This window comes from Chionomys nivalis, chromosome 22 (assembly GCF_950005125.1).
Source record: "Chionomys nivalis chromosome 22, mChiNiv1.1, whole genome shotgun sequence".
NCBI classification, from domain to species: domain Eukaryota; kingdom Metazoa; phylum Chordata; class Mammalia; order Rodentia; family Cricetidae; genus Chionomys; species Chionomys nivalis.
The window spans coordinates 21,461,166-21,487,021 of record NC_080107.1 but is presented as its reverse complement, the minus strand read 5'-3'; the positions used below and the strand labels follow the sequence as shown (position 1 = coordinate 21,487,021).

The window sequence follows — 25,856 nt, the reverse complement described above, 5'->3', positions numbered from 1 at the left end:
TGCTATCACTTCATGTGCTGGACACAACTCTAAGGACAAGAGCACTGTGAACGACATTCTCGTCTATAGAGGTAGCATTGAGGCCCAAAGAGGGGAAGAAATTACTTCAGGTCACATGGTGAGTAAAAAAATGGAGTTGGGGTTCTAATCCCTGTGCTCTTTTCCCCTTAGGAGAGCTGACTGTCGGACACAAACATACAGGAAAAGGACAGGAAAGAGAACTGTGACCTAAGGACCACCGTACCGCATTCCCTCCGTGAACGAGAAGTTTCCAGAAGTAGGTAGGTGTCCGCTGAGAATTGGGGTGGAGGGTGGTATGACCATGCATGGGGGGCACCAAGGAAGGAGCCGTTTTCATAAGTGACGAGAGGAGAAACGGGCTGGAGTAGTTCCCTTTGTCCAGAACTGTGTTTGAGCTGTTGTTTCCTTAGCTGAGCAGGCGAGTTCACGTGCAGAGAACAGAGTTCTAGCGGCAGGGGGAAGAGTTCTCTTCAGACGTTGCTGCCCGTGGTGACTAAGAACCACGTGAGTGTGCATTCGTGCCTTCGAACTTACTGTAGCCTTGCACACGGTAAAATGTTTCTGTTCTTACCGCCATCCTAAAGAGTAAGATAGCAGAGGGAGGGAACAATAGCCGCCGCCAGCTACGAAACCTTCTCCTTTGCAAAGTGGGTGCTTAGCGGATGTGTGAATGAGTGCTGGGGGTTTTGCTAAGTGCTTTATGCACTGTTGTTATTTTGTCCCTATTTGGAGGGATGATGTCAGCTCTGCGGCACAAAGTAGGGTCCCAAGTTTAAACGGATCAGACATCTTGCCCAGGGTCGTGCTTTTAGAAAGTGGGAAAGCTGGTGCTTGCTGTCCGCTCCTCCTGCCTCTACTCAGGGGCCTGGAAAGCAGAAAGAAGGTTCTGGAAACTGTGTGAGGAGTGGGAGTTAATAGAAGTAAGAAGAATGCTTGATGAGAGGAGGAAGGTGGGAGGAGGCCTAGTCATGAGACCTCACGGATCACGGTGTGATGGGAGAGCCTGGCCTCCAATACTGGGGCTGGGTATAGCAGTGCTAGAACTGTCAGAGGGTACGGGAGGGGACTCCAGATTGTCATCAGTGTGTGTGGCCATCTGTGCTACCTACAGATACCCACTTGCTAGCAGCTTCTTCCCAGGCTGAGACCCATAGTTGGATGGGATGGATCTGAGGGCAGCGCTGAAAAGCAGCTTAGCCCGCCCCACTTTTCTCATGCTCCTCCCGGGTGTGTCTCCTTCCTGTCCCTTTCTCTGGGGGCAGCTGGGGACCCACTGAGTCTCCAGTCAGGAATCTGATACTGAATGGAGATGCTTGGATACAAGGAGGGGAAGGAAGCCAGTAGCAAAGCCCACATGGGAGGTCAGATCATGGCCAACCTCATTTTGCAGACAGTTGACAAACTGAGCCCTCTGCTCACTCTTTGTTTTTGGCAGAATAGTATGAAGTGAATGTATTAGGAATCGGATGGGACCAGCTCCTTAAGAACATTCGTGGGACTGTAACCTAAAATGCCTAAGGCATGTCCAGTTTTCAGTGGCGGCCCATGCTGTTTGGGATCCCCGTGGTATAGGTGCAAGGATGTCTCAGGCCCTTGGACTGAGTGAGGTGTTTATGAGGGAAATTCTCCCCTGAGAGTCGCTGTTATCATTTTCCTTCATGTGTTTTCTTTGGACTCAGCAGGAGTCATTTATCCTCCTGGTTGGTGGCTTTTAAATTCTGTGCTAAGAGGTGGGCTGTCTGGGAAGCGCTTTCCTGCGAAAGGATGGTGACCGTAGCAAACGAGGTCTGTGATTATGTAATCATTTAGAATAAATAAAAAGCTGGTGCATGGCAGGTTCTGCAAGGGCAGCCTGGAAATGAGCAGCGGCGGCGGCAGCATTGTGAGGGATTAAGTTGCACTGCAGTTGAATTTTGCAGCTGTCAGAGTCTCCACAGTACAGTCAGGTGTAAACAGACCTTCATCAGCATCACTGGAAAGGGCTTTGAGGATCCAGACAGAGCTCTGTGGGATGCTGTCCATCAAAAAGTCATTTACCAGGCCTTGTTTCCGACTGCGATGGTTTACCCCCAGCGGCTGGCAGAATCCGTGGGGCTTTTTGCAAGGAGAGGTAGAGGGTATCTGGGCTCACCTGAATCCTGCTTTCAGCAGAAATGCTCTTCCTTTTTGCCAGCTAAGGCACATTTAGAGGCCAGGGGAAACGTGCCTTTAAAATAGGACTAAAGTAACAGTTGCTCAAGTAGTTCTTCAGTAAAATAATTATGACTAATTTGGGGAGTAGGGTTATAACTCGGTGGTAAAATACTTACCTTGCATGGGTGAGGCTCTGGGTTTGATTCCAGCCCCTGTGTGTGTGTGGGGGGGGACTAATGTTATAATAACTTAATCTTCTGTGCCGCCTTAGAATTACTAAATGAGCTTTTGCAGGAGGTTTGTTTGTTTGTTTGTTTATTTTCACCCCTGTATCTCTCGGCCAGGAACACTCCTGGCACGAAGAATGAATTTAATATAGATGAATTACATGGCACAGGGAAGTACCATTGCCTGACCTGTTCAAAGCCACAGGGTTAGTAACTGGATGCCTTGAGAATTGATCAAAAGTACCAGTAGATAATGACTTGCTTCAGAACCTCTTCACTAAGCACAGTTGGGGGCTGGAGAAATGGCTCTGAGGTTCAGAGCCCCTGCTGACCTTAAAGACCTGTCTTAGGTTCCCAGTGTCTACATGCGGCTTAGACACCTGCCTATAGTTCTAGCTACTGGGGACCTGACACTATTTTCTGGACTCTTCAGGGTCCTGCACTCATGTGCAAATACCCTCCCCACACCACATACACACATAATTAAAAAAAATAATAAAAATATATTTAAGAAAGGAAAAGATTCTAAAATGATCAGTGTTGAGCATAGAAGAGTTCTGAGGTTTATAAAGTCTAAAAGTTCGATAGAAGTTTTTTTCTGGGGTTGGAGAGACATCTCAGTGGTTAAGAACACTTGCTGGTCTTGCAGAGAGAATGTGCATTTGGGTCCCAGTACCTATGTCAGGCAGTTCATAACTGCTTGTCACAGTTCTAGAGGGGAAGTGCTGTCTCCCCAGCCTCCCAGCTTTACCTGCATGCACATGCTACACACAGGAGAGCACACATACCTGTAAAATAAGTAAATCTTTAAAGTGTAGTTTTTCTCAGGTACTAAAAGTTCTAATCTTTTATAGAATAAATGAATACAGTTTTCTGTATTTTAAGTGTCAAAAAGCATTAAATGAGAAACAACTTAGAACAAGTCGTATTTTAGAAATTTCACAGTTTGTCCTTGATGTCACTTATTTTTAAGAGCTGTTTCACTGTGTGTTTCCCTGAGTGTATATATATGTGCACCACATGCATGCAGCAACCCTTGGAGGTCAGAGGGGCATTGGATCCCCTAGACCTAGGGTTAACAGATGGTTGTTAGCCTCTGCGGGTGCTGAGAACCGAGCCTGGGTCCTGTGTAAGAGCAATAACTGCTCCTCACTGCTGAGCCATTTCTCTAGCCAACCCGTGTGTGTGTGTGTGTGTGTGTGTGTGTGTGTGTGTGTAGATGTCTCTAAGAGCAGACCTGAATAAAAGTAATTTTAACTATATAGTAGGAAAGCCAGGAGTGAAATACGATTTTAGGAATAAGAATGTTATGTTACTATCTAAACTGTATGCATACAAAACATCTTATGATTCCCCACCTGTAATACATTGGTTTACTTGGAATTGTCTATAGAGTACTATGGTAATTTGAATAAGAAATGTTCCTCAGAGGTGCAGGAATTGGAACAGTGCTAGTTGTTGGTAGCACTGTTTGGGGAGGTGGTGCAGCCTTCCTGGAGGGGGATGTCACTGGGGGTGGTCCTCACTCCATTTCCCCCTCTTTTTACCTCATGTCTGGGGTTAAAGATGCCATCTCTTCACTTTATGCTCTGGTCGCCATGCCTGCGGCTTGCTGCCATGCCTCTCCTTAGTCCTCTGAAACCGTAAGCCAGAGTAAACTAACTTCTGTAAGTTGCTGTTGGTCATGGTGTTTTATCTGAGCCACAGAAAAGTAGCTGAGATAGTCACCAAGTAAATTTAGGGACAAAGTGTTACTGTTTGTCCTGTAGCATTTGTTTTATTATTATTATTGTTGTTGTTATTATTGTTTTGTTTTTGTTTTTTCTTTTCAAGACAGTGTTTCTCTGTGTAGCCCTGGCTATTGTGGAACTCACTCAATAGTCCAAGCCTCAAACTCAGAGATCCTCCCGCCTCAGCCTCCTAAGTGCTGGGATTCAAGGTGTTCCATCACTGCCCAGCTTTATTTTATTTTTAAAGAATCAAGATCTTGCTATTTTGTTTGCGCATGGTAACTTCCAACTCCTGGGTTCAAGTAATTTCTCCTGCATCAGCTTTCTGTATAGCTGTGTCACTTGGTATTTCATGGTGACTAGTTAGGCTGGTAGTCTTGAAATGTTCTCAAAATGAGTAAAATCCTTCCTCATACCTGTAGCATTTATATAGATATATGTTATAGCCATATGTTGATTTGCTTAGTGACAAGTGGTTTGTATTTAAGATAATATATAAATAGAATGATAGATGTAAACAAAAAATGAGGCAAGTCAACCCAATTAGAAGTTATACTGTTTCCTTTAGGTACCCCTGGAGATCACCTCGTACCCGGTCTCTCTCTGGAGACATCTGGTTGAGAATGACAGACTCAGTACTTCCTGAGGGAGGGTTTGCCAGTTTCTGGAGTGGTGTGTGGATGAGAAGTTGACAGAGAGCTACACTGTCAAGCAGATTGAGAGTAGGCTGGGTGGAGAGTAAACCAGAAAGCTAGGGGTACAACTCCCTCACCATCTGTCTAAGAACGTTGCTGAGGTATCATGAACCAAACTCCCCAAGATTAAAGCTATCCCGTTAGAGCAGACAGAACCCTTTCTCAGAGTTGGTCATGCTGGAGACTGGACCGCAGAGTGTATGTAGTTCATACACAGGCACGCAGAACTTATGGGAAGTCTGTCAAGTCTTTGAAAAGAATAGGTTTGAAGGGAGTGGTAAGGAAACCAAGCCAACCATCGGGAAATGGAGATAAGATGGAAGTACTGGACTCAGGCCTGATGAGTTTGGAGTGGACAGAGCTGTGAACTGGGGAGGTAGGCTGCAGGGGTGCTTACTTAATTCTTGTGGAATATTTGCTGGGCAGCTAGTCCTAGTATTCTAAAGCAAACATTTTTGAGATTGTATTCCTTAGTTCCTTTTCTACCACTGTGATAAAGTACAATGACCAAGACAACTTATAGAAGGAAGGATTTATTTGGGCTTCCAGTTCTAGACGTTTAGAGTCCACCAGGACAAAACAAACGCATGGTGGCAGGACCAAGGAAACTGAGGACTCACATCTTGAACTGCAATCAGAAAGCAGAAAGAACACACTGAGAATGGAGCTTAATGCCAGGATTGTTACCCAGTGAAACCCTGTCTCAAAACAAACAATCAGAAACCAGACCAAACTAAACCAAAACAAAAAACCAAAACCCTCAAAGCCTGCACCCCAGGAATGCATTTTTTTGGCCAGAAAGGCCACACCTCCTAAGTTTATCCAAACAGTGCCACCACCTGGGGACCAAGCATTCAAACATTTGAGCTTATGGGGACATTCTTATTCAAACTACCATACCTGAAACATTGCTAGTTTCTGGAGTTCAAAAGATGGCGTAACTAGAGACACAGAGGGGAAAGCGTTCTCTGACTCAAGGAAGTCAGCCCTGAAACCTCAGAACCCACCTCAGACCAACATGTGTGTGGTCAGCGTGTGGCGTGATTCATGTTTGCTGATTACCTGTAGTGTGCTGTTAGGGACTGGGTGTAAGTTGCAATAAGGTTGGTGATTTCAGGCAGATTGGGAATCCCGAGTGTTCTTAAAGGGATAAAAGCAGGCAGGGATGATAAATGACAGATTGCCCGAAGCTCTACCTTCATTTGAAAGTATTTAGAACAGAGAAATCAGATCTGAAAAAGAGGTGGAATCTGACAGCGTTTCGGTAGCCGTGGGGTGTACAAACTATCCGTAAATAAAGTAGTTAAGCAGTATTTCACAGCAATTGAGAAAAGAGCATCTTCAGGAAATAGGGGGGTACAGATATCCAGAGGTATTTGTAAGTAGACACCTTCCATCCCTTCAGAAACTTCCTGGAGAAATCTTAAATGATGCCCTACAGCATCCAGAGGCTCTTCTTGTTCCTATCCTTAATTCTGAATAAGAAAGCTAGCCAGCTCTAATTAAGTCGTTGGTGTGTTGGTGGCTTAGATGGATGAGACCATGTGGTTGAGAAATCATAGAGGTGACAGAGGTAGAAACTGATAAAATTAGGATTTGGGATTGCTGGGTGTCCTTGAGTGAGGAGGCCTGACTGAAAGGTTGAGTAGGGGACAGTTTATGTTGATTTCCCAGTGGGGCAGTGCCAGCATGCAGCCTCATCCTTTGAAAGGGGAGGCCCTGAGAGCCCAGCAGAGGCCGGGCCTCACCATTGTCTGCACAGGAAAGAAGAACTTCAATTTACAGATTATAATCTGCCAAATCCTATTTCAAGGAAGGGGACGGCATTAAGATTTGTGTGCTTGTAGTAATGAAAAGCGTCAAAAGAGATCTGTGAGCGATGTCTGGCTGGTCGCTTGTTCATACTAGATCTCGGTTCTTTCACCCGCAATGGAAGAAATGCTTACTGGGTTAATCTCACAACCCCCTGCTGGTTCTGAATGGCTGTGTCCATTCTGAATGGATGAGGATGGTAGAGGAGTGAGCCCTGGCTGCTTTACTGCAGCCCCCTCTGTGTGTTCCAGCTGCTTTATGTGTGGCAGTTCTGCAGATCTGTGTGTCCCTGGCTCTCTGTGATACCAGTGAGGTAGGGATAACCCTGTTCCCATTTTAGAAGTACAGACAAGTTCACTAGTAAGTGGCTGAGTGGGACACATTGATACATGTTCGTAATGGTCATAATGAGGGTACCAGTGATTCCTTGTCAGTATCGATTTAAAAGTCAGTGTTTTAGGGACTAAATTATTCTGTTTAGTTTTTTCCTGTTTGATGGAGGAGTTACTTTCATTTAATAAAGAAACTGCCTTGGCCCATTTATAGGCCAGCCCTTAGGTAGGCGGAGTAAACAGAACAGAATGCTGGGAGAAAGAAGCCGAGTCAGGAGTCGCCATGATTCTCCCACTCCAGACAGACGCAGGTTAAGATCTTTCCTGGTAAGCCAGCTCGTGGTACTACACAGAATATTAGAAATGGGTTAGATCAATATGTAAGATCTAGCCAATAAGAGGCTGGAACTAATGGGCCAGGCAGTGATTAAAAGAATACAGTTTCCGTGTAATTATTTCGGGTAAAGCTAGCCGGGTGGCCGTGGGAAGCAGCCCCGCCGCTCATATTACAACACCTGTTTTCTCACAGATAGCTTTAGAAGTAAAATAAATGTAAAGCCATTTGTTTTTATTTATGTTTGCGGTGTTGGTGGTGATACCTGAGTCCTTCTCATGCTGGGCAAGCATCCTATAGCTGAGATACATTCCCAGACTGAAGTCAAATTTCTGAAGATTTCAAGATCTTGAATTCTATTTTATACTCGCTTTGGTGTGTGTGTGTGTTTGTGTGTGAGTGAGTAAGTGATATAGGACCAATGAATGCCTCTCTAGTTTTCCCTCTTGAAGTTCTGAACCAGTTCTGAGAGAAAGGACGGGGTTGGGGGGTGTTGGGAGGCATACGGAATTCACATTGTACTTTTAAAATTTTTAAATGGGTAGAAATATGATGATGAAGACTGCCTTTTAGTTTAATTATTATTATTTTAATTGTGTTGCATTGGTTGGTTCTCTTACAATAACAAAATACTCAAGACTGGACAGCTAAGTTCATTTGGCTCATGGTTCAGTCAGGAGCGTGGCTTTAAGCATCTGCCTGGCATCTGGCCAGGGGCCCTTTGCAGCAATAGAATACAGCGACAGCTGGGGCTGGGGTGTGGCCCTTCCTGTTCTTGCAGAGAACCTGGGTTTGGTTCCCAGCACCCACAGTAGGCAGCTCATAACAACCTAGAACTCACTTCCAGGAGTTCTAATGCTCTCTTCTGGCCTCTGCAGGCCATGCACACATATGGTGCACATAAAAAGCAGGCTCGTGTACGTACATACATACATGTAAATCAGAATAAAATTTTAAAACATCTTTTTTAAAAACGTAGCAAAGAGTATCTCATGCAGGCCTGCCAGTTTGAATCTCTCTTCTTTTTATAAAGATCTCTCAAATGTGGTCATAAAGTCTCCACCATGATAACCTCACCTAATCCTAATTTGGTTTCCAGAATCTCCTCCTCCAAATGGCATTCATTAGCAGCATAAGGATTTTGGGATTGGGTTTCCAATGCAACATTTGGAGGATACATATAAGTTCTGTGCATGCTAGCAGTGGGCTTCCCCAGCCAGGTGAATTCCACTCTAGGCAGATTTGCCTGAGTGCTCACTGGCCATGTCGGACCATCAGTGTACCTCCCTGTGGAGGCCCTTCTCCCATAACCACAAGCTGTACCAGGACATCCAGTGTGTGCTTTAGAAGAGAGCTTGGCAGCCAGGGAGGGACAGGCTTCCTCCCACCTCTCAGTGCTTGTTCCCACGCTTCATGAATTAGTAAGTTACTGCGGCTTCTCGAAGTGGGGGCCCCAGAAAGAGACCCAGATGGTGAGCTAGTGGGGCGCTCTCTCTATGAAAGAAACAGGAACCAGACTCACTCAGTTCCCAGTAACAAATCCTCTTCTGTTTCCCAAAGCCAGCAGCATTCTGGTTAACTGTTATCTTATTCCAGAGATAACAAGCTTTGGTAAAAGCGAAGATGGATTAAAACAACATAAAACCTTATAGCTACTGTCTAGGCTGATGCTGCTTTGGTTTCTATTTAGTATAAGTCAAAGTAGATATTCTGATGTATCTTAGTATTTTTGGAAAGTCCCGGCACTGAGGATGCAGCTGTTGGTGTCATGCTTGTCTAGCATGTGTGAGGCCCTAGGTTTGATCTCAGACACGGGGAGAAAGTCATCGTCTGTGGTTGTGCTGCTAACAATGTGTCTCTGTACCTGCATGCAGACACATGCTTTGAGGACTTTAAATATTTCCCGATGTCATGGTCGTTGATGTCTCCACCATGTCGGACCCAGTTTTCAAGTACCTCCTTCCTTCATTTTTTTTTTCCTAGTATGATTGGAAAATATCCAGACTGAAATATATTATGGACAACTGGTTTCTCAATTTTTGAAGCAACGTTTTTATTCAACAGCAAGTTAAAGCAAGTTTGCCCGACTAAATTATTCATAAGGATTACAAAACTTGTCATTTAGAATGAATGTTGGGATATTCAGGTCATTTAGGAGACTGTGGTTAAAAATAAAATGACCCAAATATATAGCTCTAGTTTTTTTTTTTTTTGAAGGCAAGTTTAAACTTTTAATTTTTATTTGACATTGGTCCTAATTCTGTTTCTTGAGGAATGTCAGTGGCTATTTTACTCTGACAGTGTTTAAATAAAAAAACCAATTCTTCTATTGTTGATGGTTCCTCTGTAGCCAGGTTGCATGCATGCTGTAGCCACAGTCCACACATGAGGGTTATGTGAGTGAGTAACAGAAACCGGAGAAGGTCATGAGCAAAGAAGAACTGGAAATGATGTATTATTTGTTCTGATCTTTAAAGGAAGACGCAGTTGAAACATGAACTTGTCCCAGTCTGCTTTGGGGTGGTAATTGGAGCATAAAAATGATGAAAATCAATTATGTATTTAGGGAGAGGAAACAGGCTGACATATTGAAGTCGTACTATGTTGTTTGGTGAACAAAGGCATTACATCATCTTCGTGCAGTAAAATGGGTCTCCTGAGAGGGAGAGACAGGATAACCCATCCCAATGGGTCTGAACTCCACAAACTTGCCATTGATCTGGGAAAATCCTGTCCTAAAAGTGAGTTTAGTTGTTGTTGTTGTTGCACCACAGTATTTGGTACTTTTGTTTTAACCCAGAATTTGTCATGTTTTGTAGCAGTGTGGTGAATTGCCAAGCCCCGTTTGTTGCCCATGCTGCTGAGGGCAGAGAGTTTGAGATTCCTCCTGTGGCCCCACCACTACTGAAACTGTGCCTACAACCACGCTGAGTGTGTTGATGGATCTGGCATCCCTTGTGCATACTGTCTTAACTTTCCTGTGATAGGGGAGGCACTGAGGACTGGGCTGTCTGGACTCTGTATTAATGCAGTCAGATACTCTTGCCAGCTGGAGCTAAAACCCAGAGCCTACAAGCATGCAGCTACAGCTAAGTGCCACAAACTGTGTATCCTCACCATAGAAAGTTACTGTCTTAGTTGTGGGAGGCGGAGCTCCAAGATCAAGGTGTGGGCAGGGCTGTTTCTCCCTGAGGACTGCAGGAAAGGAAGGATCCAGTCTTTAATCCCAGAGGCAGGAGGATTTCTGTGAGTTTGAGGCCAGCCTGGTCTACAGAGCTAGTTCCAGGACAGCTAGGCGGTTATACAGAGAAACCCTGTCTTGAAAACCAACCAACCAAACAACCAAAGAGAAGGATCCATTCCAAGCCTCTGGTTTCTAGGTGTCCACATTGCTTCCTTGCTCTCTATACCTATATCCAAATTCCCACTCTTATGACGATACCAGTCACGTGGGATTAGAACCCACTCTAATGTCCTCCTTGATCACCTCTATATCAGTTCTCTCGAATAAGTTCCTGTTTTGAGGTGCTGTGTCTTAGAACTCGGCTTTCATGGTAGGAAGGACCTTTGGTCCTAGTGGGAGGGCTCGGGCTCTCTCCTTCGATCTGTCCCGTGCTTCTCCCTATTTTTGAGTAAACATTTGATACTATTTGCAGCTTGGGCAAGAAGGCCTTTCTTTATTTTCTTCCATGCTGACTTGTAGACAGATGTCAAGTCTTAGGTGGCACTAATTTTGCTTGAGGCTGTATTTCAATCAATTTTTAACCATTTGCCTTTTTCCTTTTTTTTTTGCGGTAGAGTATAAAAAATGTTTTTTGTTTGATGCACACATCGGTTCTAGAGGATGATTTGGGCACTTTGTCTGTGATCATTATCCTTCTGTTTTGTTTGCGACTTTTAAATCTTATTTATTCGTGTTCTCTCATTCACAGGGGAAAGTGATTACTGTTTCGGGATTATTTTTCTATAGCATATATAGCCCCCTGGGATCTCAGTGCCTTCAAATAAGGCAGCCATGGAATGGGGGTGCCCGGGACTCTCTCCAAGATTGAACGGCATTCACTGTGCTATATTTAGGAGAATGATGTGACCATAGCATTTGAATTTTACTAGTATTTAAAAGATTGTTTATACCCCAAAGACACTAATTTATTTAAGAAATTCCTGTGGGCAGAGAAACTTTTCCTTGGAGTCAGCCTGATTTAAGATTATAAAATCATGGGCAATGATTCTTTGTCAATGTTAAGAAATAAATGTTTCACACCAGGCATGGTGGGACCCCCCCCCCCCCCCCCTTTAATGCCAGCACTCAGGAAGCAGAAGCAGGTAGATCTCTTGAGTTCAAGGTCAGCTTAGTCTACAGACTACAAGACAGCCAGAGAAACAGTAACTTGAAAAACTAAAAAACAAACAAAAACAAAAAAACAAAACCAAATGAATGTTTTGAGCCATGTATTGTGGCAAGTCACATCAGCATTGGGAGACAGGCATGTAGTCCCTGTCAGTTTAAGACCAGCCTACTCTACCTAGCCAGTTTCAGGCCAGCCAAGACTACATAGTGAGATCCTGTCCAAAAAAAAGATATATACCACGTATACGAGATATAACTGGTTTATGTGTACTAGTAAACTCTAGTTTTCAAAGTAATTTTAAGTTTTTTTTTTTTTTTTTTTTTTTTTTTAAATAGACACCTTAGAAAATGGTAGCATGCAAAGACCTTGGCAATCTGAGCATGGTAGTATACCCCTGTGCACTGGCTGGTTTTGTGTGTCAACTTCATACAAGCTAGATTGATCAGAGAGGAAGGAGCCTCAGTCGAGGAAATGCCTTGATGAGATCCAGCTGTGCATTTTCTCAATTAGTGAACAGTGGGGGAGGGCCCAGCCCGTGGTGGGTGGTGCCATCCCTGGGCTGTTGGTCCTGGGTTCTATACAGTGGGCTGAGCAAGCCAGTAAGCAGAACCCTTCCATGGCCTCTTCATCAACTAGGATTTTGCCCTGTTTGAGTTCCTGCCCTGACTAAGTTTATGCCAAATAAACCCTTTCCTCCCCAACTTGGTCCTGGTATTTTGTCGCAGCAATGGAAACCCTAACTAAGACCTTTTGTAACCCCAGAATACCCATTTAGGTGATTTGGGACTCTCCTTGTATTTGTTTATAGTTGCCTTTTAGTGTATATGTGCCTTTGGAATATTATTATAGAACAGGCCTGGACCAAAACCGTGTGTCTGGTTTACTCATGTGGTACCTGGCTGGAGGCCATTTTGTGTGTTTGTTGAGAGGACGTAGAATGGGGAATCCCTGACACCTGATGGTGAAGGAGCAGGCAGCCCCGCTGCTGAGACGGAAGCTAAAAGCTGGCCTTGCCTTATCCTGTGTTTGCTGCAGACATTTCCCCATGACAACCCCTAATCCAAAGGAAAGGCTTTTGTTGTGAAACAGCTGCTAAAGTACTTAATCCGCGCCCCCCCCGAACATATTATGGGATATGTGGTGTGTGGTTTTTGAGAACATAAATTTATAGTTCACTCAAGTGTCTTAGGAATCGGAAATACCTTAATTTCAGCGAATTGCCGCAGATCAAATTATGTAGGCTGGGATAATTTTTTTTTATTTAAATTATGCGATATGGTGGCACTCGTCTTTAATCCTAGCAGTCAAGAGGCAGAGGCAGGAAAATCTCTTAGTCGAAGGCCAACCTAGTCTACACAGTGACTCCCAGGCCAGCCAAGGCTACATAGTAAGACCCGCCTCAAAAAAGAAAAAAAAAGAGCCGGGCGGTAGTGGCGCACGCCTTTAATCCCAGCACTTGGGAGGCAGAGGCAAGCGGATCTACAAGAGCTAGTTCCAGGACAGGCTCCAAAACCACAGAGAAACCCTGTCTTAAAAATGCAGAAAAAGAAAAAGAAAAACAACAAGCAAACCAAGCTGGGGTGGTAGCATGCTCCTTTAATCCCAGCACTCTGGAGGCAGGGGCAGGCAGATCTCTGTGAGTTCGAGATCAGCCTGGTCTATAGAGTGAGTTCCATGACAGCCAGGGCTACATGGAGAAATCTTGTCTCGAAAAACAATTATGATAAAATATGTAAGAAATAACGTTCATTTTCATCATTTCTAAAGTTTGTTATTTGGTACCATTAACTAAATTTTTGCTTTTATAAACACCATCACCCATCTCTAGAATTTTCTCAGAAGCTCAAAGACAACCTCTGTATCCTTTAAACACTAACTCCTCATTGCTCAGTCCCCGTCCCCCCGCCCCCCCGTGTCTGTAACTCCATCTGCTTTCCGGCTGTATGGATTTGCTGAGTCTAGGTCCCTTATAGAGTGGAGTCATGCGTTTGTCCTTTTGTGTCTGGAGCCTCTAGTTATCTTTAAGTTATATCTGTACAACTTTCACCAAAGGCCATTTCTTTTTAAATCATAAACTAATTTGGCAGCTCACTGTGGAATATTAAAGTTCTGAGACAGAAATTTGAAACCCTCATGCCTCCAGGGGCCAGAAGGTAGTAGCATCTAATATTGATGGAGGAGTTACTGTGTGTCAGACTCTGCTCCAAGCGCTTTGCAGGTAATAACCATTTACCCTCACCCCAGTCCAGTGAGACAGATATAGTCACGAATATCCCAGTTTTGCGTGCAGGAAACTGAAGTTGGAAGGATGAACCATGTCCTTAAGATAATGACCCGGCTTGTATGTGAAAGGTGGGGCTTCTAGCTCCAAAGTCTATGGTGCTAGAAGTTCGCTGTGCTTTGGGTGCAGCAGACTAGGCCATGGGAAGCTAGGGAAGCCGGCCCTGGTTGTCTGATCCCATGTCCCGGTACGGGGGTGAAGGGAGCCGTGCAAATAAATACCCTCGATGTTGCTAAGAGGAGGTGCAGGGGTGGTACTGCTGGCCCTTGCACATTTTCACCAGAAGCTAGAAACTCTTTCCCACTTTGGCCTCCTAATTGCTAAGCACAGACAGTCTAATTCAACCCAAGACAAAACAAAGCGTGCCGCCAGACAGCGTATCTGGGACCCACTAGTTTGAGGCTTTTGCTCTGGAAGTTTCAGATAACCTTCTCCTTATCCAGCACCCATGACGGTTGGCACGCCCCGCTGTTGTTCCCTGGAGGGAGAGGCCTGCTACTCTACGCAGCCCACTGCTCTTTGCTCCCTCAGCTGCAACTTAGATGCAGCGATTTTCAGTAAATGTGTTTGTTGAAGGATGGTTCTCCAGAGCAGTCTTAATTTCTTCCCAAGTGCTGCCAAGAGTTCACTGGAAGTCTAATTTAAAACCAAACAAAGCTAGTCCGTTTTGAGAGACCCATATCCTTTCATGTCGGGCTTCATAATTTATTGTTTCACTTTGGGCTTCTTTGATTTAACAGCGCTGATTAAAATAGGGCTTTAAAGTGTTTCCACCCCCGCTTAGAAAAAAGCCTCACCAAAGAAGCTGAAATGTATACAGTGTGCAACACATCCAAGCCTTACTGTCCTTGTTTTAATGCCAGCTGCTAGCTTTCGTGACATGCTTACTGCACGCCAGCCTCTGTGGTAAGGGTTTTGCATGCCTTATTTCTTCCATTGTGGAGTCCATCAGTTAATAGTGTGTGAATTTATGTTCGATTCTGGAAGGGGAAGGATTTGAGCATGTATAATTCAATGTATTGATTTTTCATAGGAAACTGTTCAGGCTCAACTGATTTAAGCGATCAGTCAAAGGTCATTGAGATGTTGTCTAGCAGTCAGAACCCCTTGAATACATACATTCTATATATAGCCAGGTAGACGCTGTTCAGGTATAGCAATATGTTATCACTCAACAACTCCTGAGCCACTGGTCATGTTGAGATATTTTAAATGGGTATAATCTAATCCATTCATGTTACTATACAAAATAATGAAGACTGGTTAATTGTTAAGAATAATTTTTTTGTTTTGTTTTTCGAGATAGGATTTCTCTGTAGCTTTGTTGCCTGTCCTGGAACTAGCTCTTATAGACCAGGCTGGTCTCGAACTCACAGAGATCTGCCTGCCTCCTGAGTGCTGGGATTAAAGGCGTGTACCACCACCACCACATGGCCTTAAGAATAAATTTTAAGAATTTATTGCTTATAGTTCTGAGGCTTAGTTAACCCACGCTCCAGTGCCTGCAGTGTGGTAATATGGCAGCTTGTTGTTGCATTTTCAGATGTTAGAACATGGAAAGGCCAGGGGTCTTGGGGTACCCTCTTCAACTCTTTAAAAAGGCCCTAAGTTGGAGCCCTCATGGCGTGATCATTTCTCGCCTTTTACTGTAGTAGCCTCCCTTCTCTTCAGGGCTCCCAGGTTTTCAAGAGAAGCTTATTCCTGTGTAACCTCTTAGTACAATCTGAGACTCTCGGTGGACGTCTGAAGCACTGGAGAATGCTGAGCCCTGTATACTGTGCTTTCCCCTGTGTATGCGTACCGATAATAACACAGTAAGCACAGCAGAGATTAACAGTGACTAATAAGATAGACAAGTAATGCTATCCTAGTAGTGTGACAGTTGCTCTGATTATGCAGGCATCTACCAGAAGGCTGATAGTAGACCGTGCGTGTAGCCTGGATATGCTGGATGGAGATTATTTACATTCTGGAAGGGCAGTAGATGGTTTTACCACACCACCCAGTACGGCATGTGGCCACGTAGCTCAATGGGTAGAATGCTCGCCTTGTCTGCACAACACCCTCAGTTCAATCTCCAACCCTGTTTTAACTGACCATGGTTTCTGCCTATAATCCTAGCACTTGGAAGGCAGAGGCAGGAAGTTCAAGGTCATCCTTCTTTACATAATGAATTTGAGGACAGCCTGGGCAATAAGAAACACTGACTCAAAATAATTTTTTTTAAAAAAAAATATAAAAGCCTGTGAATTAGGATTTTCTATTTAATTCTTTTGGATCATGGTTGACAAAGGATAAATGAAATTGTGGACTAGGGGGGATGCTGGAACTGTTGTATGGTGTATTCCTCCTGTACTCTGAATCTAAGACGTTGAAACCACAGTACTCTGCTCGTGCTTGACTGGGCTGCTGCTCCGCCTTTTGGCTAAGATCAAGCGGAGTGCTGATGTGGGTTTCAGTCTTACATGGTTCCCTTGCAAGGTGCTTGGGATTTGGGGTTTGCTGTCGTTAAAAAGAGCGGTCCAAGCCCTTTCCTTGTTAACACAGGCCCCCAGTGATCTTATCATCTTGCAGGGAATATTTAAAATGAGAACGTAAAGATAATGTCTAACTGAAAACAAGCAGTTTTCACAGGAACGGAGTAGTAATTACTACATTCTTCTGAAACTGCGCTTTTGGCCCATCTTTCGGTAGACATGAGTGGGGTTCAGAGCTCGGCAGAGGAGGGGTGGAAGCAAGGCTTTGTACCCTTTCCATTCAATAGAAAATTATCCATGCTTTTGTTTTTTAAGAAGTCATCTTCCTAAAGCTGATTGTGGTAGCCCCTGCCTTTAATCTCAGCTCCTGGGAGTTAGAAACAGGAGAATCAGGGGTGTAAGGCTGGCTGCAGCTACATAGTGAGTTCATGGGCAACCTGGATGATGAGCTCCTATCTCAGAAAACAAAAAGTAGGTGGGGTAAGGACGGGAAGGGTAGCTTAGTGGGTAAAAGTGCTCGCTGCCAAACCCAGTGACCTAAGATGAATCCCTGGGTCCCACACGGCGGAAGAGAGAACTGATGATCCCTGCATGTTGCCCTCTGGCTTCCATACATGGTGTAACATGGACACACACACATTTTCTCTCTCAATAAACAGATGTTAAAGTTATTTTCTTGATGACAGGAGCAACCTACCTTTTCTAGATATCTTTAAAATCATAGAAATGTAGCTTAATTCACCAATTGAACGCAGGCATTTAAAACAAGATCATTTTAAATGAAAAGTTAATATTACTGCGTGTGTGCATGTGCACAATGCATGTGTGGTTGTGCCTACCATGGTACGCATGGAGGTCATGGAGGTCAGACGACAACTTAGTAGTAATCGGTTCTTCCATTTTTTTTTTTAATGTGGGTTTTCCAGGCTTGCATGGCAAGCACCTCTACCCACTGAGCTTTCCCAATGGCCTAAGATAGTACATCCTATTTAATTTAATTTTGACAGAGTACAACCGAATTTAACGTGGAAGGAATGGCTGAACTTGAGAAAGATTTTTTTTGTCTTTCACAGATTGCTATGAAGATTGAGAAAATTTCAAATGCTCCTCAATTTTGTATGGATCATAACCTGATAAATCTAGGAAGTAGTGAAATATTCTAATTGTATTCATTAGTACACTCAACCCACCAAGGATCTTAGCTTAGTCTTGACTGCCTTTGCTGTGTTGTTGTTTTTGAGACAGCATCTTCACTAGCCTGCTGTACCCTCCCAGGAGTTGGATAGAGACAGCATCTTCACTAGCCTGCTGTACCCTCCCAGGAGCTGGATATCCTGGGATTACTGCCCCGTTATGCTGGCTCCCTCTGCTCCTAACACACTCAGAATACCGCGGATTGGCTGGCTGCATCATCTAACACAAGCCTGTTCTGTAATGAAGTATTGAGTGTCTTTTGAATACACGCAGGTGAGTGTTCAGTAGACACAATGGGATGCAAAAATCTGAAACACAATACCCCGAGACATTGGCACCAGGGTGTGTTCTAGAATACTTGCTGATTTCAGGAGCATGTGACTGGGAGCTGTGGGTCTTACGCAGCGCAGCATGGAGAGACCACAGGCTGTGAGCCTGGGAAAAAGCCCAGATTTACTTCCAAGTATGGCTTCTGCTGAACTTGTAGCAAGTTCACTGCATCGTAAAGTGGGAAAATTCCCAAGTCATATCATCAGAAGCCGGTGACCATGTATATGAGAAAAATTGAAGCACCCCCTCAGGATGCTTTTTGTACAGCCTGAAAGGCCTTACCCGCTGGCAGGACAACACTCGTGGTTTGTCATAACTCCAGCTAGCTAGGCCTTGTTTGTGTTTCCAACATTTATCAGGTGACATACTATGTACCACATCCTGGGCATGTGATACCAGAACAAATGACGCTCACTTCCTTGTCACAGCCTAGGAGGATAGTTGACTTTATACGCAAACTCAAGATAATGTCACAGGCGATTCAGAGTCAGAGGAGTGGGATTTAGGGAGGACATGTGAGGAGTTTGAAGCAAGCCCCGTCTTTGTAGCAATCAGTCTTTGTAGGGTAGCATTGGCTGTTACGGAGTGAACAGGAGTTGTCAAGAATGAGTATATTCCCGGTACGCTACCAGGATCTGTGTAGTTTAGTGAAGTGGCTAGCATTTGGGTAGCAAACTTATGTCAAATCGGGTGACCACCCAGAGGCTTAAAAGGTCACCGCAGGCATCATCACGAGCCCGGAAGTCGTGAAGCATGTAAGTCATGTAAACAGTCACTGGGCAGCTTTAGGCATCAGCGTTTTGCTGAGCTTATACGCGGTGTGTGTGTGTGTGTGAATGTTTTGAGTGATCTATTTTTTCTTCTCTGTCAAACATGAGCAGTGTGAGGTTTGATCTATAGTCACTTTCTTTGTAGCCATGTTTGATTTATAACCGATTGGCGTATATCACGATGGACCTGCAAGACTAAAATGGTACCGAAAAGCGTCCTTTTGCTTAGCGATGCATCGTAGCTAATAAGACGAACAACACAACTCATGCCTGTGGTGATGCTAGTGTGGAAATATAAAAGTTCACGGGGGCCTTGCGCATGTAGAGCATGCCATTTTATAGGAGGCTTTTTAATATTAAATAATGTGCTACTTGTAAAACATTTCCTATGATGTGGTATGCTGTGTTGTGCCTGCAGCAGCCCCACTTCTCATGATTGAACAGTGTGACTAGGTTTCTCTAAGTCTTCTCTGGCGTTCGCACAGTGATGAAATCGCCTGGCAGTGCTTGGGCTGTGATCTTGTGGTAAGAGGACCTAAGAGGTGGTCCTTTGGTCCTCATGCTGTTTAGATCTCTATCTAGACTTATTCATCCTGTATTAACTGCAACATTGTAATCTTTGACCTATATCTTTTCTCTTACACACCAGATGTTTAAAATAAATCTTATATTTCATGTGATATTTATTTATAAATAGTATTCGTTTCCAATTGATAAAGCTTTCTGTCCAAGACCCACATCGGAGCACTGGACTGAGCTCCCAAGGTCCAGCTGAAGAGCAGAAGGAGGGAGATATGAGCAAGGAAGTCGGGACCATGAAGGGATGGTTCACCCACTGAGACAGTGTGCCTGAGCTAATGGGAGCTCACCAACTCCAGCTGGAGTGAGAATGAATGAGCGTGGGATCAAACTGGACCCTCTGAATGTGGTTGACAATTGGGGCAGACTGAGGGGCCAATGATAATGGCACTGGGATTTGTCTCTACTGCATGTACTGGCTTTTTGGGATCCTATTCTATTTGGATGCCTACCTTCCTAAGCCTGGATGTAGAGGGGAGGGCCTTGGACTTCCCACAGGGCAGGGTTCCTTGCCCTCTCTTAGGACAGCGGGGGGGGGGGGGGCGGGTGGGCAAAAGGGTGTGTGTGGGAACATGATGGAAGTAGGAGGAGGGGAGGAAGTAGGAATTTTGATTAGTATTATTTATAAAGTAATTTACAATAAGCATCCCATCCCTGTGCTGTTGTGGGCACACAGTGAGATGAGAATGTTTCCCCAATGCTCATCTGCCACCCAGTCTAGCTTTCCATCACTATGACGAAATGCCCGGGATAATCAACCTGAAAGCAAAAATGCCTTGTTTGCCTCACACTTTCGGAGGTTCTAGGACAAGATGGGTTAACCCATCATGACAGGCAGGTGAGGTGGAGCAGAAATGCTCAACTCCTGGCCAGGAAGCCGAAAAGGGGCTGGACTCCCACGGTCCTCTTCTTGGGCATGCCCCCAGTGTCCCCAAAACTGCCCCGCCCAGCATGGCCTCCACTTGGAAAGGTTCCACACCCTTCTCACAGTGCCATCCTGAGAACCAAGCATTTACCTGCAGGCCTCGGGGGCACTTCAGGTCTGACCTATAGCATATTATCTAAAGGATTCATTTATTCTATAAGCCTAAAATTTTCAGAAATACGGCTTTTATTTTAGTAGCACAAACACATTTGTCTGTGTTTGTTTCCCCTTTACAAGTGTTTTCTAGTTTATCCGGTGTTCTTCAGATCGTTTACCATCAGAATGGTTCCTGTGGATTCCATAGCCACCATATTGCTTATTTATCATGTAGTACTGCCTCTGTGTGTGTGTGTGCGCGTGCGCATGTGTGAGTGTGTGCGTGCACACACACATACACAACTGGGCACCTGCCCCCATGCCTCTCCCCCACCCCTCAGCCCTCCGGTATGCTGACCAGTTCCAGTGATTTGCCTCAGTGATTTTGCTTTCAGTGTTTAGCTGGTGATTTGGAAGCATGCATGGAGTTGGTCTCCATCTCACCAGAGCTCCAGCCTTTGAAAGCTGTCCCCTAGCATGCCTTCCCGGCTTGGGCCCGTTGAGTTGAGGGCCCTCATTAGATGCACATGGAGAGCTGTGCTAGTCAATTTCTGTCAGCTTGACAAAACTAGAGTCACCTGGCAAGAGCCATCCTCAGCTGAGAAACTGCCTTCATCATATCATCCTCTGGGCCTGTCTTTGGAGTATTTTCTTGATTCATGATGGATAGGGAAGGACCTAGCCCTCGGTGTGCGGTGCCACCCCTAGGCTGGTGGACCTGGATTGTATAAAAGACATAGCTAAGAACAAACCCGTAATCAGAGTTCCTCCTTGGACTCTGCATCAGTCTGTCCGTCTAGATCCTGCCCTGAGTTCCAGCCTTGGCCTCCCTCGATGATGTAAGCTGTAATCCAAATGAACCAGGTCCTTCCCACGTTGGTTTTGGTCAGTGTTTTATCAGGATAGTAGGTGACCAGAGCCTTGACTTGGTCCCTTGAGCTTGGGCCTTCGTTACCCTCCTTGATACGTTCTGCCTTTTGTCCTCTCTGTCCTTATCCCTGCATTCTAGTCCTCAGCTGCATGGTTGCTGCTTCTTACCTTGCCTGTAGCTGGGGGCTGTTAAAGTCATGGAGAACCTGGATGTGAAAATGTCTCTTAGTGATTCTGATTTTATTCCTTCTGGGACAGTTAGATCTGAAATCCTGAGCCCATTTCTATTTTTTTTTTTTAAATCATAGCGAAACAAATAACAAAACCCCAAACAGAAACTCACCACCCTAAAACTAAAACAAAAACTTATAGCAGAGCTCTTATCTCTTGGGCTTGAAGCAGACTGTGTTGCGAGCCTCACACGGGGTAGCAGATCTCTAGTGCGTTTTCATCCCCAGCAAGCGAGCTTTTATGCTCACAGGAAGGCTCTCCATCCTCTCCCCAGGGCTTCTAGGAGGTTTCCGACCTCATTTGCTTCCTTTCACAGGCTTTATGTTGCACTTGCCCCTTCTCTAACTAGCTTATTGCTTTTAGCGCGGTGTACTCAGGATTTATTCATGATGTACATGCTTTGCTATATCAGGGTCTCATTTATCCCAGGCTGGCCTCGAACTTCTGCTTTTACCTCTGAGTATGGGGATGTGTTACTGGAAATGGAGCCTAGGGCCTCTTGCATACTAAACAAGCATTATTCCAACTGAGCTACAATCCCCAGAAGTTTCTTGCTTTGGAAGGATGAACAGAACTACGCGGTATAGATGCTACATTTTTTTGATCCGTTCTTTGTCATTGTGGCTCCTTAGCTTGCTCCTGTATCATACTTATTGTGAATGCTGCCGCAATGAGCATGGGCATGCAGATATTTCTTTGACATCTTGATTTTGGTTCTTCTGAACTGATAGGAAGAGGATTGCTGAACATTCTGCCTGTCTTCCCCCTCCCTTCCTCCCTTCCTCCTTCCCCCCTTCCCTCCCTCCCCAGGTCTGAAGTGGCTTCATTGTGTCTTTACTCATGGCTTACGGTTGTGGGGGGTCCTCTTCTGCCTAGAGTCACTGAGCAGCCTCTTGGCCAGTAGGCATCCATGTACTTTGTGTGTACTGACTTTGCTTTATCATAGGTTGGTTGTTTGTCTTGCTGAACTCAGGCCTTATTATTTTTGACCAATAACCTTGGGAATTATTGGAGAGAGAATCTGACAGTAAAGAAAGCCCTTCTCTTGGTTGGTCTTGGCAGCAGCTGTGTCATTGAGGAAGCGTTGACATTGCTGTAAACTTTCTTCCCAGGAGTGGAAAAATTGCAAGGATGTCTGTGCTTTTAACAATATCAAAGTTATAGAACCAAACACGGGTTCAGGTGGAAAGCAGAAAACCTGAGACTGCATTGGAAATAGAGATCACAAAATCAACTCTGCCCATTAGTTCTCAAGTGTGAGACAGTGCAGCAGGCTAGTTTTGAATGTCATAATTTCTGGAATATTGATAAGCATGTACATATGCTTAGCTCTGCACATAGGCGTTTGGGTGACAGCTTCATTGCCTAGGAAAGAATCGTCGACTTAGCTTCTTCCTTCCTTCCTTCCTTCCTTCCTTCCTTCCTTCCTTCCTTCCTTCCTTCCTTCCTTCCTTTCTTTCTTTTTTGAGAGGGGACACATGGGGAAAGGCACAGTTTGTAACTCAAACATGGCCTCAAAGTTATGGCAATCCTCCTGCCTTAGCTGCCCCAGTGCTGCAATTATAGGTGTATATAATTATGCAGGATGTGTATAAGTTTGATATTGCACGTTAAGTAACATTTGCCTTTTTGTTTGTTTCTTTTTCTTTTTAATAAACAGGTTGTTAATCTCTAGACTGCCCTGAAACTTGTAGGAATTCTGCTGCCTCAGCCACTTGTGCCTAGTAACTGGTAGCTTTGAAACTGCGCGTAGGAAGCCCTCTCTGTCCTCCTTAGCCCACACAGCTGTAGTTACATCTATGTGTTTACCATAGAGCTAGTGAGCTGGGGTGCAATGGCTTAGGTTCACTCAAGTCCAGCGGGGGGGGTTCTCAGTATTGGGAAGTGGTTTTCTTTCATTTTCTTGCTGGGATTTTATTTTTCAGCTTTTCCTTCTTTCTTTTCTTTCCTTTTATTTTGAATAGATAGATCCAGATCTCATGACTTACTTGTACCATAGCCCGAGGCCCCCTCAGTACTTTCTGATGAGTCATTTCCTAATCAGTGCCAAGCACTGGGGCTGGAGTGCCCTGCCCAGGGGTGGGGACAGCAGCAGGCCTGTCTGCAGCTGGGAGGAAGTCCTCTTTTCCAGAAGAGAAGGACAGGGGTCCTCAGGATGAAAGGCCTGGATGGGGGTCCCTAGGTCCTGTCTGTGGGAGTGGGTTGAACACCCCGTGTCCCCTGACCTATCTGTCCGTGTGAATTCAGAGTGACTACCTGTGTCCTACCTAGACAAAAGCTAAGAGCAAGATAGTGCCTCAGCCCCTGGGGGACTTAACAGGTTATCTGGGGAGAGTCCCAGGCTCCTTATCAGTACTGAGGTAAAGGGTGGTGCATTGCTGCAAAAGAAGCTGATTTAGGGCTTGTTGTCAGGCTAGTGACTGGCCAGGGGCCATTTAAATCTCTAGCGTAGAAATTCCCACTGGGCTGAGCCAGGAAGGGATGGGTGGGATTGAGGGTTAAGAGGCTTGGCTGTGGGAAGGAAGAGCTGTAGACACTGAAAACAGCAGACCAACCCTGGAAGTCCTGGCTGCCTGGACATCAGCTGAGGGGGGTTCTCAGTGTCCTGGGCTGTCATTGTGGCTTGTCTTATAAGCAAATGACTGGGGTTTAGAGTGTAAGCATCATAGTTAATAAGTTTGAAGCAATACTAAGAATTATTTTTTTTAAACTAAACTTTTTTTTAAAGATTTTATTTATTATGTATACAACATTCTTCCTCCATGTATGCCTGCAGGCCAGAAGAGGGCACCAGATCTCAATACAGATAGTTGTGAGCCACCATGTGGTTGCTGGGAATTGAACTCAGGTCCTCTGAAGAACAGTCAGTGCTCTTAACCACTGAGCAATCTTTCCAGCCCTTATTTTTTTCAAATGTAGAAGCAGATGAGGATTTTATTTCTTGTTTTAAGATAGGATCTTAGTAGCCCAGGCTGACTCAGAGCTCACAATCCTCCTACCTCAGCTTTCCAAGACCCAGGACTACATGTAGTGTGTACGGTAGCGCCCGACTTGTAAGTATATAGCCTCATCTTACACAACTGCCTGGTTAAGCATATTACTGTAGTTTCTTCATTAAATCTAAACAACTCAGTGCTTTTTTTTTTTTTTAAGATTTATTCATTTATTATGTACACAGTGTTCATTCAGCCTCCATGCCTGCAGGCCAAAAGAGGGCACCAGATCTCATTACAGATGGTTGTGAGCCACCATGTGGTTGCTGGGAATTGAACTCAGGACCTCCGGAAGAGCAGTCAATGCTCTTAACCTCTGAGCCATCTCTCCAGTCCCAACTCAGTGCTTTTGAGTGCTATTTTCTATCAGGTCACTCAGTGGCTCTGCTCCAAAGAGATAATGGCAAAGGCTATTCCTTTAGAGCAAGGGTAAGCCCAGCCTTTGGCTTATGCAAAACCGATGAGTTGATTGCTTGACTCTGTATTCTGCATAGGTTCCATACAGGTAGCTGCCACTTCCGTAATCATAGAACCCTAATGTGCCAACCCATTTTATTAACCTCAAAGCAGGGGAAACAGTATCTTTACAGTCTATGGAAGGCTGTCTTAAAACACACTCATAACTCCGCCCGGCTAGCTCAGTCGGTAGAGCATGAGACTCTTAAAACACACTCATTTAAATGTTGTTTTCCCCAGGGTCCTGAGGCCCCAGGACTCCAGGCTTTAGTGCAGTTCAGAAGGCAGAAGGGCATGGCTTCCACCCCAAACTGTGGCCCTGTGCTTAGAGATGTCTGTAATCTGGTGGGGAGCTTTTACATGAAAAAGGTGAGGGAGTGGTGGATGTGGGTGTCGCCAGAGGGAACCCCCACATCCAAATGGCAGTGTTGAGTGGTGCGCCCTGACTTTGAGAACGGCTGTCAGGGCCTTAGGTGGTCCTGGAGGCTCCAGGAGACAGAACCCTGCAGTTGGCTGCAGACTGTTGTAGACCCCATTTTATTGTTCAGACTACTTGGGCCAAAAAGGACAGAGTTCGGCCAGATCTTTGTTGGTGCCCAGTCCTTGTGTATTTTATAATGTGTTGTCCTGGTGTCCCTGTGTACTGTGGGGAATTGAAAGGCTGAACTGTAATTTTTCTTCTGTCACTTTTAACTCCTCAGCGCTGTCATTGTGCCATGGTCTGTCCACCCTCTTCATTGCCAGTGGCTTGGGAAACCAACTGCCCCCTCCTGTGAGAGTTGTATCCCAGAGGAGGTGAATTGGCTGGAAGATGGGGGTCTGGAAGGAGGTGTAGGGGGAGGTTGGGAACGCCTCTGCTGGACTCTAGTGAGTTTAGTCCTAGACTGTGGCGAGTCTGAAAACTGGTGTCTTCTGGATTTGAGGGCTTTTCAGCTGTCGGGCTTCCCTATTGTTTTTTCTCACCAACATCTCGCCAACGTCCTCTCTTCCATGCTTAATTCAATTTTATCATAAAAAG

The 25,856-nt window shown here is 44.9% G+C and overlaps 1 protein-coding gene across 8 annotated transcripts in view; it reads left to right on the top strand.

Annotated features, from left to right (window-relative positions):
• Tanc1 (tetratricopeptide repeat, ankyrin repeat and coiled-coil containing 1) overlaps window positions 1-25,856 on the top strand; it is a 219,217-nt gene that overhangs the window by 30,552 nt on the left and 162,809 nt on the right. For all 8 annotated transcript variants that reach the window (XM_057754799.1, XM_057754797.1, XM_057754798.1 and 5 more), the window contains exon 2: window positions 172-281. The gene's annotated coding sequence lies outside the window, so the exon portion shown is untranslated. The remainder of the gene's footprint in view (window positions 1-171; window positions 282-25,856) is intronic.